General features: G+C 41.7%; 1 long non-coding RNA gene across 3 annotated transcripts in view; it reads left to right on the top strand.

The window, feature by feature from the left end:
* The window catches only part of LOC109323232, a 192,473-nt gene that overhangs the window by 74,608 nt on the left and 104,954 nt on the right, over nucleotides 1–12,911 (top strand). For all 3 annotated transcript variants that reach the window (XR_002104588.1, XR_002104587.1, XR_002104589.1), the window contains exon 2: nucleotides 5,288–5,429. This is a non-coding gene — a long non-coding RNA (uncharacterized LOC109323232). The remainder of the gene's footprint in view (nucleotides 1–5,287; nucleotides 5,430–12,911) is intronic.

The raw sequence follows: 12,911 nt of genomic DNA, 5'->3' as shown, positions 1-12,911 counted from the left end.
TGTGTGTGTGTGTGTGTGTGTTAAGGCATGCCCTCATTGGTGCTGGGACCTCTACATGACATGGTAGTGTGCCCCAATGAGGTCTCCTTCTCCTCCTCCCCTACAGCCTCATCCCTGATCCACCACTTCAAATGACAACAGGTAATACTAATAATAACTTAGTGAACACTAGCATAGTAGCACCAGCAGCATTTCAGGCAGTCAAATTGTGATAGAGCCTTTCTTTCTACTCCTGCAGGAGCTTCTTCACCAGCATGTGTTAAGGTGTGCCTTCGCTGTGTCCTTCCCTCTTCTTTCCCCCTCCCTCTCCTTAATTTCTGTTTCCCCGCAGGCAGGCCAAGCTTCAGCTTCAAAACTCAAAACATTTTGAAACATTTTGACTGCCCTTGCTTTGTTTTGAGGCTGTTTTGAAGACCTTTGTTTCATTTTGATTTTGTTGTTTCAAGCTCGAAACAAGGTGAAAGTGTCAAAATGAAACAGCTGGCAAAATCTCACACAGTCCTACTGTCTACTTAATAGAATTCAAAGCAGCCAAGTTAGGGACCTGTTTCTAGTTCAGTACAGGAGAGGCATTAAATACCTAAAAAGCGGGTCACAACAGGCAGTGCACTCACTGGGGAGCTCTCCACGTTTCCCATTAAGGAAATGCTGAGAACAGAGATGTGGGTTAAATCCTGCTCCTTCTGGGATTTGGCTATCTTACTTGGGCTGCAGAGAGCTTGCATTCCTTCATGCAAAGAACCAATGTAGTTTGTGCCCAAAAGCTTGTCATTTTTCTTCCAGCTGTATGGTTAGTTCAATAAAAGATATCAAAAAGAACCCTTTTTAAGCACCTAAACTATTGCTTTTTTAAAAAAATGAATGAATGGGTTACTCTTTCTTTCAAAGACATAGCCAACAGACAAAGTGATGCTCCTCTTTATTCTGTAGCCCAGTGATTGGTGCCCTAGCCATACCCATGGGAGACCCATGCTCAATTTCCTTCCCTTCATCCTGTGGAGTCTTAACTCCTTGGCTACATGATGCCAGGGAAGTGGAGGGTGGAATAGAAAATATACACATTTTCAGTCCTTCCTGTAAAAGTTTTTCCATTTTCCATTTTGACTGACTAAATATTCATTGAACCAGAGAATCTGAGTGCAAGCAAAACCATAGTTAACAGTTTGCATAGTTTGCCATTGTCAGCAAGAAGCCTGATGCTTGGCAACTATCTTTGACCCTAGATGGGAGTTCAGTCTCTGAAAGGATTGCAGGCTTGAATCCAGTTCAATTGCTCAATGTTTTTTATAACTCCACAAATTAACATCTCTTGAAGACGATAATTCAATTAGTCTTCACATGGACATAGGTATTTTGGGCACAAAATCTCCGTTTTACTGGACTGGACTTGCAAGGATAAACCACAGAGTGGAATAAATACTGACTCAGCACTCCAGATGGGATGAATTGTTCCATCTTCCCATCTGCTGTCAAACTAAATGGATGTGGAATTCAGCCTTAAGCTCTATTAAATGATTTAGCACAAATTGCAATGTTACAGTAAATCATCTGTAGAAGAAAATTAAGTTGTCCTGCATAGCCCAGCCCAGAATAGAACAAAATGTCATTTCAGGCCTAAAGATTTGACTTTTACTCAATTGCTAGATAGAATCATTTTATTTAGGGGCTGCTAGTGGTGTGTAAGTATAATAAAATACCAATTAGTGAGAGAACTTGGTATCAGAGGTACTTAAGGTGCGGCTTGCAGGTTTTTACATTCTGAGTAAACCATATTAGATTACAGGATGTACAGTCATATATCCACTCTCTTAATGACATCTGCCAATAGTATCTTTTGTCACTTTTTAAAAATCCTCTTAAATTCCTGACCCGGCTTCCCCAGCAACTTGAAGATGTCAGCCCTGGGGCAAGTCTTTCATTAGATACAGTTGGAGTGACTTTTCTGTTTGCCCTTGGCATAGACAGATACCAGGAGACAGATATTCTCCCTGCACCTTTAGGAGCTGCCACAGCTTGCACCACATACTGGAGCCCAAGAATCCAAGGTTACTTTGTTGGCAAAGACCACATTTGAAAACCATCCTGAATCCTCTACCTCCTTTCTCTACTGCCACTCTCTGCTCCTCCTCCCTTTCATCAGATCTTGTCCGGAGCACGGCTTGCTGGGACTGGAGAATCGCATCCTTTCTTTAAAAAAATAAAACGAATACCCACAGAATCAATTTTGCATTCTGAGTTGCAAAGCTATGGGGGTAGCAGACTTAAACATATACGTATTTAAAATCCCCATCAGGCTGAAGTGTTCTAGTCAGTCAAATTTTGCATCTTGAGTTTTCTAGCTTCTCACAAGTAGAATATTTTATTTGCCAAACTTAAAGTTTTATGGATTTGAATATTCAAACTGCATAGTTTTGGCTGCTTTGAAGCAATTATCTCCTTTCATTGCACAGCCTTCAAAAGAAAATGTTATTACAGAGAAATCATGAGGGAAACAGATGCAAAATACTCTGGGGACCATATGGCTGCACAAAGATCCATTTTGGAATCGGTACAATTGCTTTTATTTTTCAGAGTCCCTTGCATTTTTCTTTATTCATAAGGGAACCTGGCTATCTCTTAACATTAATATTATCTGCGTGATGCCACAAGCTGTTTAGCCCAGACTTACCCAAAAGACTTCCTGAGTTGTATAATTACAAAAAGTTAGAAGGAATCGGTCAGAATCTGGTTAGAAACAGAATTAAACTTAAAAAAAAAAAAGTTACCTGTGAAATGAAACTTTTTTTCAAAAAAAAAAAAAAGAGGAGCAGGCAGACTAAAGAAACAAAGACTAAAGAAATAAGTAAGATTCAGGCATTAGCCATTTTGAAAATAAAACAATATTTTAAAGCCTTAAGTGCCAGGGGTAGTGCATTCTTTTGATTGTACAAATCAATGAGTGTGTAGCTGTTTAGTTACTGCAGGGACCCATCACTTAAAACAAAACTATTTATACTTGACTTTAAAGTCTGCCTGTGCCCAGCTTTTATCTCAATCAGCAATAAATTGAGGGATATAAGCTTTTTAGCCAACCGTACCAAAAACTCTACAGATACTAATAGCAATAATCTCTTAAAGTAGGTGGTTTAATTTGTTCAGTTTTGTACAGTGCCACACATACTGAAATCATGGCTTGATTGGGCTCTAGCTATTGCCTTAGGATCAAATAGCATCGTGGTGCGAGCCACTGTATCGCTTGTCATGTTTATCCTTGATGGCTGAGAAATGTACAGCCTCTGAAGAAATGTCATGTTTTGTAATGCAGGTTGTTCTGCAAGAGAGTTTGCACCTCTTAATCACTTTGCCTAGTCAATTCATGCTGTACTTGCTTTCTGGGTGTTAGTGCTAATGTTCTAGGTCTAGGAAGAGGTGTTTGGCCTGTGTGTCATTTGTGACCATATCTTTTCAAAGATTGGTTTGTGTGTACAAACAACTGAACTGGATACCCAGATTCTGTCGGCACCTTTCAGAAGACGTTCAGTTCACTTTGGATGAAGCTAGGTTGCTGAAGCACATTGGTAACTGTTCTCTGTGGGTAGAAGTAGTGCCACTAGTTGCTTCTGTTGTTCGGAAAATCTCTGTATCTGCAAAGGTACAGAGATGCTCCATGTTCAAGCGCTCAAAAAAAACCTTTGCCATAACTCAGGTTGAATGACTTGCCTTATAAAAATGCCTGCATGGAGTTGTCCTCTGAGTTGTCCTCATTATGTGCATTCACAATTCATGCTAGGTTTGCGTTTTGTGGTATTGTACTGACAACTCTAAAAAGTGAACTTGTGAATGATGGTGCTTACACTGCCACATGAGCGAATTTCCCTACACTACCTTCTTAACATGTTACCTTCCCTGTCCTTGAAGGTGCCAGACTGTTATTTGTCATGGTTGTGAATGACAACCGTGGTGTCAGTTAACAGTATTTTTCTGGAAAGGGGATGCTTAGGGTGTTTGAACACTTCAGTGTCTTGCCAAGAAATAGTAAACTTGCCTCCAGGTTTACTGGGCATTAGACTCGAACTGAGATGGAAGACTACTATGTTAGCCTACTTCTAGTTTTTAAAAGTTATTTTCAGCTTTGACATGCTTAGTCTTTGTGGCAGTGGCCAGCAGACATTGAATTGCTGCCTTTTTGCTTTGGGACATCTTAGAAAATGTCAATGATAAGACTGATGACACGTTTTGAAGTCCTCCCCTGTGATCCATATTTAGTTCTCTAGTAAACTTCCTTTTACTAGCATGCCGACATTAGTTAGGTGTGCTTTCAATTTTACTGGCACAACTATTCAGATAAACCCCAACAACTTTCCATGGAGTTTTCTGGTAGAATACTATTAGCAACCCCTTTTATAGAAATGCAGTTTATAATGGCATAGGCAGGAAAGCTTCTTTGGGCAGGTGTGATATCTTTTATTAGATCAACTGAATAGTTGAAAAAATGTTCTTTGCAAGCTTTAGGGCACAAGCACCCCTCTTCAGGCATAGGGGGTATCTGCTGTTCTGAGATCTCCAAGGAATGATAGAAGCTAAAAGTATGACAGGATGTCAGTGAGAATGTAAATAGGTAGAAATTAGGAAAACAAAGAGTAGGGAGGGGAGGTGGGGAATGGGGGACAATGGGGAAATAATACCAAAGGTAAGTAAGAGAGGCTACTGTAGTTGAGTTCTCCAAAATAGAAATGAGGCCATATGTGAAAAAGGAAATAGCTGGAAATTAGGAAGACAAAGGGTAGAAAAGGGTGCGGGGAGAAAAGTATAAATGTCAATTAGGAGTGTGATATCCCTTTCCCCTCTCTTGAGATAGCTGTGTTAGTAAAGTTCAGCCTGGACCAGGCCTTTTCTTCTTTTAACCACAATATTTTGGTGTCACATGGGTCAACTGTTGCTACCGTTCAATGTAGTTCGATCCAATGTAGAAGGGTTTTTTGCATGCTTCATTTACAGCTGCAGAGTAGGACCCAATGGGTATGTCTATAGGCATAAAAGAGTTGTGGGGACATACACATGTGTTTTTGAATGAACTGGTATCTCTGCACAATACAGGCAAACTGACATGGGTCTGGGAAAACCATCTCATAGGGAATGGAGTTAATCCTCTTAAATTACATGCTAATGCTAGTGTCCTGATTTTAGGAACCAACCTAGCATGCATACCTCTACACAGTTGTGTATTTTAAATTGTCTACCTGTTCTAATATTTAATTCTTATTACAAAAGCTTTACCATATTGATTATTTTCCATTTTGTATTGCAGTAACTTCTGAAATACTCATCCAAGAGTAGTCCTAAAACTGCTGAATGAAGGAATCTTCAAGCCTACTACACAATCAGTCAACGACGTACAAAGTTTCAGAGATGACAAGGGACTCTACATCAGGGATAAAGTGCCAATTCAGGTATTTCTGCTGTGAAATGTGAACTGTCATACCTTAACTCAACATATACACTTCGTGGTTTACTCTTATTATAGTGGCACCTGCTGGCTCTGAGATCAAGGTCTCACTGTACAAGGTACTCTATACACACAGCACAGTCTTTGCCCCAAGGAGTTTGTTGTTTAAATAGGCAGCTTGGGGAGCAGAGGTGGTGATGGGAGATGTACATGGGGAAATTTTGGCAGTGCGTAAATGGAGGGACCCACTGTAGTCCATAAAAGGAAGGAAATAAAGTCAGATTTGCAGAGTTCTGACCTACAGTTTTTTTGTCTGCATGAGGTTGGTCTTGTAGTTAACATCTTTATAAGTCCAGCAATCCCACTTGACAGAGTGGTGAACAGAAGGGTGCTACATCAAAAGTACCATGCCTTTTTTAGCATAGCGTAGCTTCTGTTGATTAGTAACTGAAGGAGGTCATAAAATGGCACAGTAGATACAGTGACTTTGTTTTCAACCTAGGCAGGCAGTATTGAAGTAAGCAGTAGCGTGGTGGTGATGTACCCCCCTGCCCTGTCTTTCTGCAGCCCCTTCCCTAGGCAGTACCCAGTTCATGTGCCCACTTGCCCACCCCACGTTATGCTACTGCCCATGGACAACTATAGACCTGTAAGCCATTCTGGAAGGTACTGCAGGTATCAGGTTTCCCATGTGCCATCAGTTGCAGACTATTGCTGAAACCTTTAGATACTGTTTTCTGGGTCTGTGCAATCTTGACTTTTCCTGGCATTTAAAGATCATGTTTAATATATTGTTTGTATCAACTCAGATTCTGTCCACCTCTGCATTGGTGCAGTCCAGTTAAACTCAGTGGGGTTGTGTCTTTTTTTTAAAAGCTTCATTCTTTAAGAACCAGTCAACCTGCACTGATAATAGAATGAGCTGTTGCTTTCATCCTCTGTAGTTTAAAACCAGAGTAAAATCCATTCTGCTCCAAATGTCTGGCATAATTAGTAAAGCCAGATGTATCGTGGGATGTTGTTCGAAGCTATGCTACCAAGTCCCTTTTCAGTGTCTGGTTGTAAATGTTTCCTTAAGCTATGCTAATTTATTTCATTCTGCGTTTGTTCCACTCTTCAAAGTCCCTTCATTACCAAAGGAAAGTCCTTGTTCTCTAACAGCAGCCAAAATATTTGGCCCCGTTAGGGTGGCTATTCATCTGGTTTTATAGAGGACTGTCCAGTTTTCTGGTCCTCTGTCCTCTATTAATATGAAACTGGATGCCTTTATGTCCTCTATTTTTCATTGCTCAGCACCCTCCCCCTGCCCCCACTGCTGACACCACTGTGGCTGCCTGCAGGAGCTCCCTGCTCAGCACTGCCATGCCCCCAGTGCTGCCACCACCTGCGCGAGCTCACTGTGCCCCTCCAGCTTTGGGAGGCATGCAATGTTCATAGTGGTGGGGATTGCACTAAATGCAACTGTCCTCTATTTTTGAGGTACCTTGATGGCCATCCTAGCCGCTGTCCTTGTCTTCATTCAATGCAACAAAACCTAACATTCTGTTTCTGTCTTCCTAAGTTAATGAAATGCTGGCAGATTTTTGCCTCAGGTGTTTATGGGCAATATATAGGACAAGATGATGTCTACAGGTGGTGTTTCCTTACTTGTGTGTTTTGGTATCATTGGTGATTTGTTTAAAATATCTGGACTCAAAGGCAATAAAACATGGACCACAAATCTGTCCCTCAATGGCAAAATAGTCAGTTTCTGATTGTGGAGCCCTCTTCTAGTCTTTCATGGGAGGGAAAGTTACGCTTGAAAGGATGTCCCAGAGTTGAGCCAGACCTCAATTCTGCTCTTCAGGATTTTATGACACCAAAATCAAGCACCCTTCCATTGTAAACATTGAGTGGCAATAATAATATGTAGTAGGGGATAGTCAGAGATAAATAGTTTGTGAGGAAATATGCTTCTTGACTGCACAAAGCTGTTCTTCATTAGCTGTTTAACATACTTCTTGTGAAACAAAGGTAGGAAAACTTTCATGATGCAAAAGAAGTTTGGAGGCATATCTGTATCTTACACAATCACATCCTCCCTCACCACTCTGGGGTTCACAAGCAGATTGAAGCACAGAAAAATGATATGTTGAATATCCAATTGCAGTTGTCACAGGGACTTGCAGGGACCATCCTATGAGTTCTAAAAAAAAAAACCTGTCCACAGTGTTTTGCAGATGGAATCTCAACTCGCTAGTCTAGCAAATGTCTATAGAAGACAAAGAGCAACCAACAAACAAAACCCCTTTGGTAACAGGCTATCTTGTCTGCACATAAGCCCAATACAGGTATATATATTTGTCAAATTAATAGTGTTCAAATGGTGGGACTTCCACTACTTTCCTCAGGAGCCTAGTCCAACATTAGAAAACAGATGATTGGTTTTCAGTTTCTTGATGTTTGCTCCTATTTCTTATTCAAAGAGTCAGATTAAATAATGCTAGATAGACTTCATTGTCCTCTAGTTTAGGCCAAGTGTTTATGCTATTTGCTTCCATAAAGATCATAATTCAAAAGTAATTGGGGGAAGAGGGTGCTTAAAGTTTTACATTAAAAGTCACAACCTTCCAGTTTTCTGGAGGATTGGATGATTCAGATAAAAAATATCCCAGAGCAGTGAATGAGGTTCTGTCTGTCTCCCAACTGAAGCATTTTTGGTATGCACTGAATGTTTCATACTGCTATTAGATATTCTGTACGTCACTCTAGGGACAGACATTCAAAAAGCCTGAACCTGAATTGATTTAATCTTCTCAGGTTAGTCTAACCTTCAGAGATTGAGCTGATTTTTGCAAGTGGATAGACAATCAATTTTGAATCGGGAAATGCAGGCACATGCCTGTAGTGGCTCAAGGCAGAAGTTGGGGGGTGCTAGAGTGAGCCATTCCTTCCCTTCCACCATGCTGACATGAGGGGGGCATCGCCAGGCCCTGGCAGGATGCTATGATTAGGAAGCAGTTTAAACCCCTACCCTGGACTGCACAGTCCCCAGCCAGGGCATGCCTAAGGGGGAAAGGGAAGCAGCCCTTGCCAGGCTTTTCCCCCACTTGCTGCTCAAGGGGTGGGGAGTATTACTGGATCCTGAACCCCAGCTAGCACTCTGAGGCAAAGGGGGTAAAGGGTATCTGTTGACGATACTGAGCTTTTCAGTCTGCCCTTCTCTACTTCTTCATACTATCTGCAACAAACTGACAGCGCTCAGATCATCTCTAAGCTTTATCTAACATGGGGGTGGTGTGGCCAGATGCCTGCTGGGGTCCATGCCACTGGGGTCCCTGCTCTGGGGGAAGGCGGGATCCCTGCTTAAGCAGCGAGCGAGGGGAGGGTGGGGCAGGGGGAAGCCAGGCAGACGGTCTGGCTGGGTAGGAGAGGGGTGGGGCCAGCTCTGCTCTCTGGAGCAGACAGCACAGCCCAGCCCAGCCTGAAAAGCATGCTGGAGGACTCTAATTTAACTTAAACCAGGAAGGGATCTTGGACAGAAGTTCCATAAACTGGTTTGACCTAAATCAATTAAATCTGATACTACATTCAACCAAGTTTATCTTAAACCAGTTTCAGCCATTTTGAAACTGGTTTATGTGCACTGAACTTATGTTCTGTTACAGGTTTAAACCAGTTTCTGATCACTTAAACTGGTTCATGTGTAACTTCTGTCCCTTGCCCTGTGCTGCAGTTTCCCTAGGAGATTAACTTTGCAGCTGTAGTTCCCCTAATTGGTAGTATTCCCTTTTGTTTCATATGAAGGGTCTTTCCAGTGATGCTTGTTAATCAGCTGTGTCAACATGGTGTGTATACTGACAGTGTTTCCTCAGTACTCCTTGTTCTGAAGTGGTCTGGGTTGATGGAAGCATCACCATAGTCCATCAAGTAGCATGGCCATATTAGCAAAGCATGGACTTCCCATCTTCTTCTTTAGACCAGTGTAACTCCACTGCCTGCATTAGAACTACTTCTGACTTACACCAAGGGGGAACAAAAGCATCTGACAGGACGACTGCTTCAGCAGAATGTAGCTTCTTTCCCTTTTTTTGCAAGACATGGTAGGAAATGTAGATCTCTCTTATGTGGGAGTGGGGAGAGCCTAAGCTTCTCATGAGGGAAAGGAGAGCAGAGACGGAACAATACTATTGACTTTCAACATGGAAAGCTTTATTATCTTGGTTGGTAAAGGTGAAAGTTAAAGTCAGCTGTGGTCTAAATGGAAGCAGGTCTATGGAATTCACTCGTCCATGTTTCCACTTTTGCCAGGGCTGACTTTGATTTAGAATTTCTTTACCTTCCAAACTAGCAGAGACAAGGTGCTGGCTACTGTTGGCATATGCAAAGTTACCTGAAATCCTGCTCCATGCTAAGGAATTGTTGAACAAAAAGCAGCTTGCAGCACGACAGTCACCAAGTAGAAGAAAGGTTGATCAGTAACACGGTAAAGCATATGCTGTAAGATTAAAAAAAAAAATAAAAATCACAGTGTGAAATGTTGCACTTGGATGTTTCATAGTAGGCGGTCAGAGTAAAGATTTGGTTAGATGAGCTCAAATTTTTAGAGGATAATTTGTTGCAGAAGCTGATGCCACGGGGCCCAAAGACTACATTCTGCAGTGTCTTGTGTATTCAGCATCCCATGCTGCACAATTGATGAGCTTTAGTTAAAGTGCCCCTGTTGCCATTTTGAAGCATGGACACTGAATACACCAGATGTGGAGGCGGACTGGAGTGTGCTAATTAGGCAAGTTCAACAACTTTCCCTTCTCTATGTACTCCTCCATGTAGAGTTCACCTCCCAAACAAGTGCATTCTACCTTGTAGCTTACCAGTTAACATTGAACATGTTGAAGTGCACTCAACGAGTTTACTAGTACACAACATGTACAAATGCTTCTGAATGGTTAAAATAGCTTCTTTGTCTCTCCCCTGAAATATCTTAAATGCTAAAATGTTTTCCTATATGGACATACTAGGATGGTGGAAAACTGAACTTCATGCAGCAGGTGCTTGAGTACATTGCTGTGTTCAGCAGACCAGGAAAGAAAAAGCAGACAGAAGGCTGACTGAAGATGAGGGAAGGATCAGTGAAAAGAGGAACCTGCAGTCTTATTTGGAGCTATGCCTAAATGGTAGGCTGGCCTTGGCAATTATCAGCCATAAGATATAATTATCAAGTTCTCTGATAGCTCTTTCCTCAGAGCTTGTTTGGCATTCCAAGCATGCCAAGAATGGAAACTCCTAGCAGTAGGACATTAAAAGTTACCCTAGCAACAAGCTTTTTATTATCTGTTCTGCCAAGGAACCCCACTGTGCCAGGCACTACAGTCAGACAATTCTGCCCTGTGGGACTTACATTTTGTCTATTGGGTCTTCAGAAAAGGTACTGGTGACAGCCATTACTGCTAGGTATCCTTTCAGAGAGATGGGGTGGCATGCCCAAATTTATATGGCAATGTCTTGCCTTTAGTTTGTCAGCTAGAATTTCCTTCCCTCGGCTTTTCTTTCCAATGAAGTGTTGACTTGTATATCTGTTATCTGGTCACTCTTGTCTTCTCGTTCAATTGAAGAATTACTCAAGGAGACATGTTTGCTTTGGAGACGCACACTCCTTTGACTATACCAGCAAAAGTAACAGATACGCCCTTGAAGGGAACATTGCAAAATGAGTCATCTTCCTCTGTAACTCTGCCTTAAGGTCAAACTCATTCAACTCCTTGTGGATAACAGTCCCCAATATGAATCCCAGCAACAGAAGAGCCCTAGAAGTTCCCTTTAGTACAGACAAAACAGTTTCATAGATCTGCGGGTCTATTAAACTGGCTTACAGTAGTTTACCTTTACCATTGTACCCAAGTACTCTGTCACCTGTGGTTTACATATTGATAGTGACATGCAGGAATGAAATGGTCTGGGGACACCCTTTGATCTCTCCTGGCTGCTTATACAACCCTTTGCCAAAAGTAGGCTCTGATTTCAACTAGGAGTTCAATGACTTGGCAATCTGTCAGAAAGCCATAATAAACCTACCCACTCCCTATTTTTGTGTAAATCTCAAGTGAATCAGCTTCTAGAAACAGTGCTTCAAGTACCAGGACCCCTCATGTTGCTTAAAGAAGGATATCTCACCCTCCTCGTACCACAGCCTAGTTGTGAGCTCATTTGAGGCATGTAGGAGTCAAAATTTTCATTTGCAAAGGTTGCTATTGTAATGGAATGGTTAGGGCTCTCTTAGCTGTTCTCTGGTTCCCTACTCCCCTTACTATGATTAGGTTTTTTTGCTTACTAAATCACAGCGTTAAGACCTGAGGCCCAGGTCGGGTTGGTTACAGGCAATCTGTTTTCAACTGCCAAAATAAGGGAATGGCAGTGGCCTGGGGTGCAGGAGAGCTAGGTTTCCTTTCAACACAGGAATCGTATGACCTCGGAAGATCATTCAGATTCTGTGTCAGTTGCAATCTGTGCAAAGAGATAAAATACTTCCCCTACTCCTTCCCTATGTTTATAAATTCTAGATTATAAATTCTTGGCATCATTTATGTTAAGGCAGAAACTTGATATAATTTATACTATGCATTGTAGAAATACTGTGGACGCCTGATCTGAACTGTGGCACGTAGGTAGTAAGTATGCAAATAGTCATAGTAATTTGTTATTCAGTGTTGGGTAGAGAGAAGATGTGTAAGGACCTTCTACATTTTTATCCAGCAGAACTTATTTTTAGAATGAAAATGAGCAGTCTCATGTCTATTAAACACACCACGGTACTACACTGAACTTCCCTTGTGGCAGTTTACAATTAGCACAACATTAATTTGATATTTGAGCTTATGATCAGAACGGAACTTATGTTAACTATTTAAGTTTTACAGTCATGTTTAGATTACCTGGCCCATTTGAATGAGTGGGTTTCTTCAGGGTTCCCAAATTTACTTGGAGGCCAGCTCTAGATTCAAGACCACAGCACTGCCTCAGGTAATCCTGGATGAAATGATACTATCTAAGTTTTCAAAAATGGGAGGGCTGGAACAAGTAAGAAGCAAGAAAGTGAGCTGAGATTTTGAAGTCGGGTGACACTATTTTAAATCCTCAGCAAAGGCTCAAATATATTGTTGTGCATTGTATTATAGGGGTAAATGTGAGTTGACCACTTTCTCCTTTCTTAAATCATAGCAGTTGAATATCTATATGTCTTGGGTTTCTCAGTCTTTTACAGCTATAATAGTGTGGGATGGGAAGTGTCTAGAGATGTAAGATAAATGACATATATGTGATGGATGTAAGTAGTTTGCTTCCCTCTTCCCTTGACATGCTCCCCTCCTGGCTCTCCAGGGACCTAGCGGACCTCCTGCGGCTAAAAAGGAAAGCATACAAAGGATGGAGGACGGGATTCACCTCCAAGGAGGATTATTCTGCGCTGGTCCGGTCCTGCAGGGAGCAAACCAGGAAAGCCAAGGCTGCA

The sequence above is a fragment of the Crocodylus porosus genome, unplaced genomic scaffold, assembly GCF_001723895.1.
Source record: "Crocodylus porosus isolate Cpor-Errol unplaced genomic scaffold, CroPor_comp1, whole genome shotgun sequence".
Classification (NCBI taxonomy): Eukaryota; Metazoa; Chordata; order Crocodylia; family Crocodylidae; genus Crocodylus; species Crocodylus porosus.
The sequence above is the reverse complement of the archived record's forward strand: the minus strand, read 5'-3'. Positions and strand labels throughout refer to the sequence as shown.